Consider the following 6,551-nt stretch of genomic DNA (forward strand, 5'->3'; position numbering starts at 1 on the left):
TTCCTGATGCCAAAGACGCCCTTTCTCGGGGGCTCGCTGCTAGGTATGGGAGGACAAGCAGAGAGTTCTTGGTTGCAGATTTCGCCGCCCCTGCCCTGGCAGTCTTCTTCCCCAACTGGGTTTCCAGAGAGTCGGCCGTCAGCAGAAGCCCCCTCAGGTTTGATGGGTTTGTTTTTAAACTTTCAAATTGGGTCGAAGCCGCTGAGTTGGACAGGGGTCACCTTCGGTGCAAGGCCTGGATCCGCCTTCTCCACTGGCCAATCCTTTGCTGGAACGAGGAGGACGTTAAGGCTGCCATCAGCGGTTTTGGCAAGCTTTGGCATGTCGATCGCCTGAGCGAAAGTCAAACCAACGTCTCTTTCTTCCGTGCCTTGGTGCGCTGCCCAGATGTCCACTCCATTCCGGAAGCTCTCCACTTAACGATCGAAGACAGACGTTTCCATATCCCGGTGGAAGTTGAGTCTTGGGAGGAGGCCAACCCCATCTTTCTTGGAGAAGACTTGGATGCCCGGCTAGGCCTTGAGACTTCTGAGGCTCAAGATCGATTCATCCGGCAGACCGGCTTCTCTTCCATCCCCGCTCAAGGCTCTCTGGACTGGCCTCACATCTCCCGCGGGGATCCGCACCGTCACAGTTCTTCCGGGGGAGCGGCCCGGCCTACGGCTCCGGCAGCCGGGACCTCTTCATTTTCAAATCCTTCCTCACCGGCACTGTTACCCAGGCCTCCTCCTTCTGTACCGAGAACATCTTGTGCTGTTTTGGACAGGCCAGCCGATGGGACTGGTGACAAGGATGGGTCAGCTCGGCCAGCTGTTATGGAAGGGCCAGCTGTTTTTTCCCTCCCCGCGAGACTTGCTTCGGATACTGGAGCTGGGCCTTTTGCTTCCGGCCCCCCTCCCCTTGAGCCCAGCTCGCCACCTCCTGGGGGCCCTTCCGTTGCCGTGAGTAGGCCCCCGTCTCCCGGGAGCCCGAGCCCATCCTCTCTCGCCTGCTTATCCGCTCCACTTCTTGGTCCCCCTCCCTCTGCGTGCGGGCCGGCCCCTCCTGAGGGCCCCTCCCCCTCCGATTGCAGGCCGCCTACCCCCGTTCCTTCGGGCCCCGCACCTGGTGAAGCGGGATTGCCAGACTCGGACGGCTCATGTCTTTCACACAACCCCTCCCACTCCGGCGCCCCCTCTTTGGTTTCTAATAAGTTTGGCTCTTTCAGGCGAAGCTTGCGATTGGCATTGAAGAACATGGGTATCAACAAAAATTCACTTCAGCGTGCCCAGGATCTTATGTGCTCCAAACTCAAAACCATGAAGGCTTCTCACGTTGCCCATTCTTCTCCTGCCGCGAAGCCCGTGCCCCTTGCCCTCCCCTCAGTGGATCCCCCGCCGGCTCCACTCCTTGCTTCCTCGTCGGCGTCCGAAGGGGCTCCACCTCCTAGAGATCCGGCACTCCCTCTCACTGCTCCTAGAGATCCGGCACTCCCTCTCACTGCTCCTGAGATCCGGGAGATCCTCATCTCCTGTGGCTTCAATGAGCGGGTTGGGATTGCTGCTGATCGGGCTGATGGCGAGAGGGGTGCCTCTCAGGCTCAGGTTGACGCCTGAGGTCCTGCTGCCGCCCCTGGTTTTTGTGTCTCCACCTCCTATGGCTAGAAACAGAGTTTTCCGCTTCCTCACTTGGAATGTTCGTGGTCTGAACGATCAGAATAAGTGTAGTGTTGTTAGATCTTTCATTCGCTTCAGTAAAGTCTCTGTTGTCTGTTTACAAGAAACTAAACTCTCCTCTACTTCCTTGGATAAATTTCGTTCGTTTTGTGGCTTTCATCTTCAAGAGTTTCGTACCTTGGATGCCGCCGGCACTCGAGGGGGCCTTCTGACGGCATGGAACAGCTACCTTTTTGATTGTGCTCAACACTGGAATGGCTCTCATACACTTAATGTGCTCCTTCAGCGGAAGGCCGATGGAACCTTCTTCCTCATTACTAATGTTTATGGGCCAACGGGCAACAGCCCCAAAACCCCCCTTTTCCTTGAGCTGAGGCATATTGCCAATTTTTCTCGAGGACTTTGGACAGCGCTGGGAGACTTCAATGTCCTTTTATCCTTGAATGACAAAAATGGGCTACCGTCGAACACCGCGGATATTCTGGCTTTTCGCGAGGCGATCTCTGACGCTGGGCTTCTCGACCTACCTATTTTGAATAAATCATTCACCTGGTCCAACGGCAGGAGGAATCCCACCCTCGAACGCCTTGATCGTGCTCTTATCTCTCAGGATTGGCTGCTGCGCTTCCCACGTTCCACCCTCAAGGCGCTCCCGCGACCCAGATCTGACCATACCCCTCTGGTACTCTCGGCTTGGACTTTTGTACCTACCCCGCGTATTTTCAGATTTGAATCTTGCTGGCTCCACGCCTCTACATTGTCCAGCGTTGTGGCCACTGCCTGGAATGCGGCTCCGGCTGGAGAAGACTCGGCCAGCACCTTCTGCTCCAAACTTGATAGAGTGCGAAGAGACCTTCAGCTCTGGAGCAGGGACTTCTCCTCTTCTTTCAAGCGCCAAACCTCCTCCTGTCTGCAGTGGCTCCATTGGCTCGACGCTGCTGAGGAAAGGAGAGTGCTCTCGATCCCAGAATGTCGACTCCGTCCCAAGATTAAAATCAGGTACGAGGAGCTTTGCCTTATTGAGGAAACCAAATGGAAGCAAAGATCGAGAATTCATTGGCTTCGCGAGGGCGATGCCAATACTAAGTTCTTCCATCTCAGCGCCAGTCGTCGGAAAAGCAGGAATGCAATCTCGCAACTTTCGGACGGTACCACCGCTCTCTCCTCTCATGATGCTATTGCGAACCATTTGTTTTCCTATTATCTAAATCTGATAGGTTCGGCGCACCGGTCCAGCTCCTCTATTAATTTTTCTCTTCTCTTTGATGACACCCCGGTTGATCTGTCTTCTCTCCACGCTCCTTTCTCGGAGGATGAGGTGAGGTCGGCAGTCTTCGCTTGTGCACCTGACAAGGCCCCGGGACCCGACGGCTTTCCTTTGCTTTTCTACCACCGCTTTTGGGCCTTGTTGAAGTCAGACGTCATGAAAATCTTCGAATCTCTCTTTGCTGGTTCTCTGGACGCTGGTGGGATTAATTCCAGCTGGATCTGCCCCATTCCTAAGAAACCCACTATTCTGGTGGCACGAGATCTCCGTCCTATTAGCCTTGTTCATAGCATGGCAAAAATTCTCTCCAAAGTTTTGGCGACCAGACTGCAATCTGTTTTGCATCTTCTGATCAACCCCTTTCAAACGGCATTCATCCGGGGACGCCACATCCTTGACAACTTCTACTGCGCACACTTCCTCATTCATCATCTCCATGCTTCTAAAAAGCAAGCGGCACTATTCAAGATTGACTTCGATCGAGCTTTTGATCACATCAACTGGGCTTTTCTACTCGACCTACTTATTGCCAGAGGCTTCAGCAGTAGGTGGACGGGATGGATCTCTGCTCTGCTCAGCTCATCCTCCTCTGCTGTTCTCTTAAACGGAGTCCCAGGTTCTTCTTTTCAATGCAGGAGAGGGCTCCGGCAGGGTGACCCGTTGTCGCCGCTTCTCTTTGACCTCTGTGTTGATGTGCTTTTCAGACTTTTCGACAAAGCAGTCCTTTCGGGGAATCTTCCGGGGGTAGGAATTGGAGATGTTACAATTCACTCTCTTTACTTTGCTGACGACGCACTCTTATTTTTCGATGGTTCTGTAAGATCGGCGGTGGTCATCAAGTGCATTCTTGAGGCGTTCTCTGCCAATTCGGGCCTCAAGATTAACTTCCACAAAAGCTCCTTGACCCCTATCAACCTTCCCGTAGACCGAGCTTCTGCTCTCGCCTCCTGCTTCAACTGTCCTATCCAAGCTTTTCCTTTGCAGTACCTGGGGCTCCCACTATCTCCTACGCCTCCTCGTCGAATGGATTATGTTCCTCTCATCGAAAAGGTTGACAATCGTTTGGCTGGTTGGAAATGCTCCACCCTTTCTAGAGGAGGCCGTCTTATTCTACTCAACTCGGTCCTATCTTCTATGCCTACTTATTTTTGCTCCGCGTTTGCGCTCCCCGCTTGGGTTGTCACAAAGTTAGAAAGGACCCGCCAAAGCTTTTTCTGGAAAGGAAAGACCTCTACTAGTGGTTTTCACTGTTTGCTGAGTTGGGGTAGAGTCTGTCGCTCCAAAAAAACTGGGGGGGTCGGGATCAGAAGCATCCGAGCGACGAACTCGGCCTTACTGATGAGGGGTCTGTGGAAGTTTCTTACATCAATCAATCTTCCCTGGACTCAGCTACTAAAGCTGAAACACTATAAAAGGAGACCGGTTGCGGCATTGACCTCCGTCCCTTACTCCTGCAGCCCTATTTGGAGATATATGCTTAGCCAATCTGCCCCTTTCCTTTCTTCGCTCGACGTCGTTATCGGCGACGGAAAGGCGACCCCCTTTTGGAAAGTGCGATGGTGCGGGGACATCTCTCTACAATATCGTTTTCCGACTCTTTTTGCGGCTGCACCTAACACCAACATCTCCGTCAGTTCCTGGATCCTCCGATTCGCCAACCAGCCTAATCTTGGTTTCCTGCCCTCGACCTATCCTATGGCACATCTGGAACTCGATCATCTTACCACTCTGTCCAACTGCATCAATTTATCGACAAGTGATCCCGACGTGTTCAGCTGGAGGTGGACCACCACAGGAGCGTTCTCTGTGAGCAGCGCAGCGGAGTTTATACTTTACGATGGAGTCATTGATTGTAATCTACCTTTCCTCTGGAAACTCAAAATTCCGTTAAAAGTGAAGCTATTTATTTGGCTAGCAGAGAAAAACAAGATCTTGACAGCTGAAAATCTACTCAAGCGTGGATGGCACGGGCCGACGATTTGTGTATTATGCAACTCAGACGCCGAAACTACACAACACCTCTTACTTTTGTGCAGGTATGCTTCCTCGGTGTGGAACGGCCTTCGGCGACGTATTGCTTCCCCTCCTCCCAGTAGACAGCCACTACCAAGTAGCTTCGCTTCTCGATGGAGATGGCTTAGGCAGCTAGCTACTGGCCAGAATCTATTTGACTTAGACCTTGCCATCGCAGCGACTTTTTGGGAAATTTGGAATGAACGGAACAGAAGATTATTCGAAAATCGACGGATCTCAAGCGAGGCCCTGGCTAATCGCATTGTTGATACGGCTCGATCCTGGAAGAAGGGATGTCGCTCCATCGGCATCCATGTGCATAATCAGCTCGGGTCTTAATCACCATTAATAGCTCCTCTATTTAACTGCTTGGTGCTTAGCTTGTTAATCCTTTTGTCTATGATCTTTGTTTCCCTCGATCCTACTCTTATCCCTGCTTTGTTCTTGTATTGGGTACTGTTTTGCTCCCTTCCTATTGGGGCTTTCTAGGAGATCTCTGTCAGCTGTTTCGATTGTCCATTGTGGAGTGCTTTCATCCTCCCTGTAATCTCTTCACCTTTGTAAAATAGGGTTTACCCCTGTTTAATCAAAAAAAGTTTACTAGACGAAAATGTATGGCGAGTCTCGGCTAAGCAGGGTCTGAAAGATAAAGTGACCGGCTATGCCAGGGTCTCCTATGTGTGTGATTGGACTGACGTCCTTGGGTATATAAAAGACTTAGACACTAGTAATAATAATTGGGCTTAAACATTTTGGGCTAGTGTTTGGGCTCAACGAATTATTGTTGCTAGTGGGCTGGATCGTTCTCTCTCTCTCTCTTTCTCTCTCTCTCTCGTACATGTATTTATATATTCTAGTGTATTTCAATTTTGTGGATAAGACTATGATGTTTATTTTTTACTTTGTTACTCCGTAGTTTAAAAATTTATACTTAACTACATTATGGTTTAGCACATTGTTTACTTTGGTATCCTATGATTTTTTTTTAAAAAAAATTTTGTTTTGCCATCCTATTTGATATAGAATTTTTGATGAAATAAAATTAAGTTACAGTAGAAAAACTTGCAACTTTTTATACTACGGAGTGACAAAGTGAAAATGCACTGTACCATAATGAGGGCAATTGAAAGTTTACTCTAAAATAAAAAAATAGTGCTAGAATTACAACTCATCTTGAATTGCAATTTCATAACTCTTATTATCCAATTGTTCTCTTCCCTCTACCTATCTTATCACTTCTTTTTTCTAATACTAAAAACACAGAAGGGCTAGAAAAACCTACGGCCCTTAAATGGGGGGTTGCTGGATTAAAATCCTTTTTGGCTGTCGACCTTAGCATTTCTTAAAATAAAATTGAGTCCATCTTTACTTTTATTATTTGTTAGTTTACAAATTTATTTTGAAAAAAAAAAAGAAATAATTTCTTTAGAAGTATAAATTTTTTAAATAATCAGTTTTTCATCAGTTAGTCTAATCACGTGTAAAGTTTTAACTTAGAGAAAAAAAAAAATACTAGTCTGAGTAAACAAGTAATTAATTTATCACTTAAATATTTTAATTATATTTTTTGGCAACTCCAAAAGTTAATTTCTAACTCAGTGGCTTTTACAATGAAA

This window comes from Ananas comosus, linkage group 5, assembly GCF_001540865.1.
Source record: "Ananas comosus cultivar F153 linkage group 5, ASM154086v1, whole genome shotgun sequence".
NCBI classification, from domain to species: Eukaryota; Viridiplantae; Streptophyta; class Magnoliopsida; order Poales; family Bromeliaceae; genus Ananas; species Ananas comosus.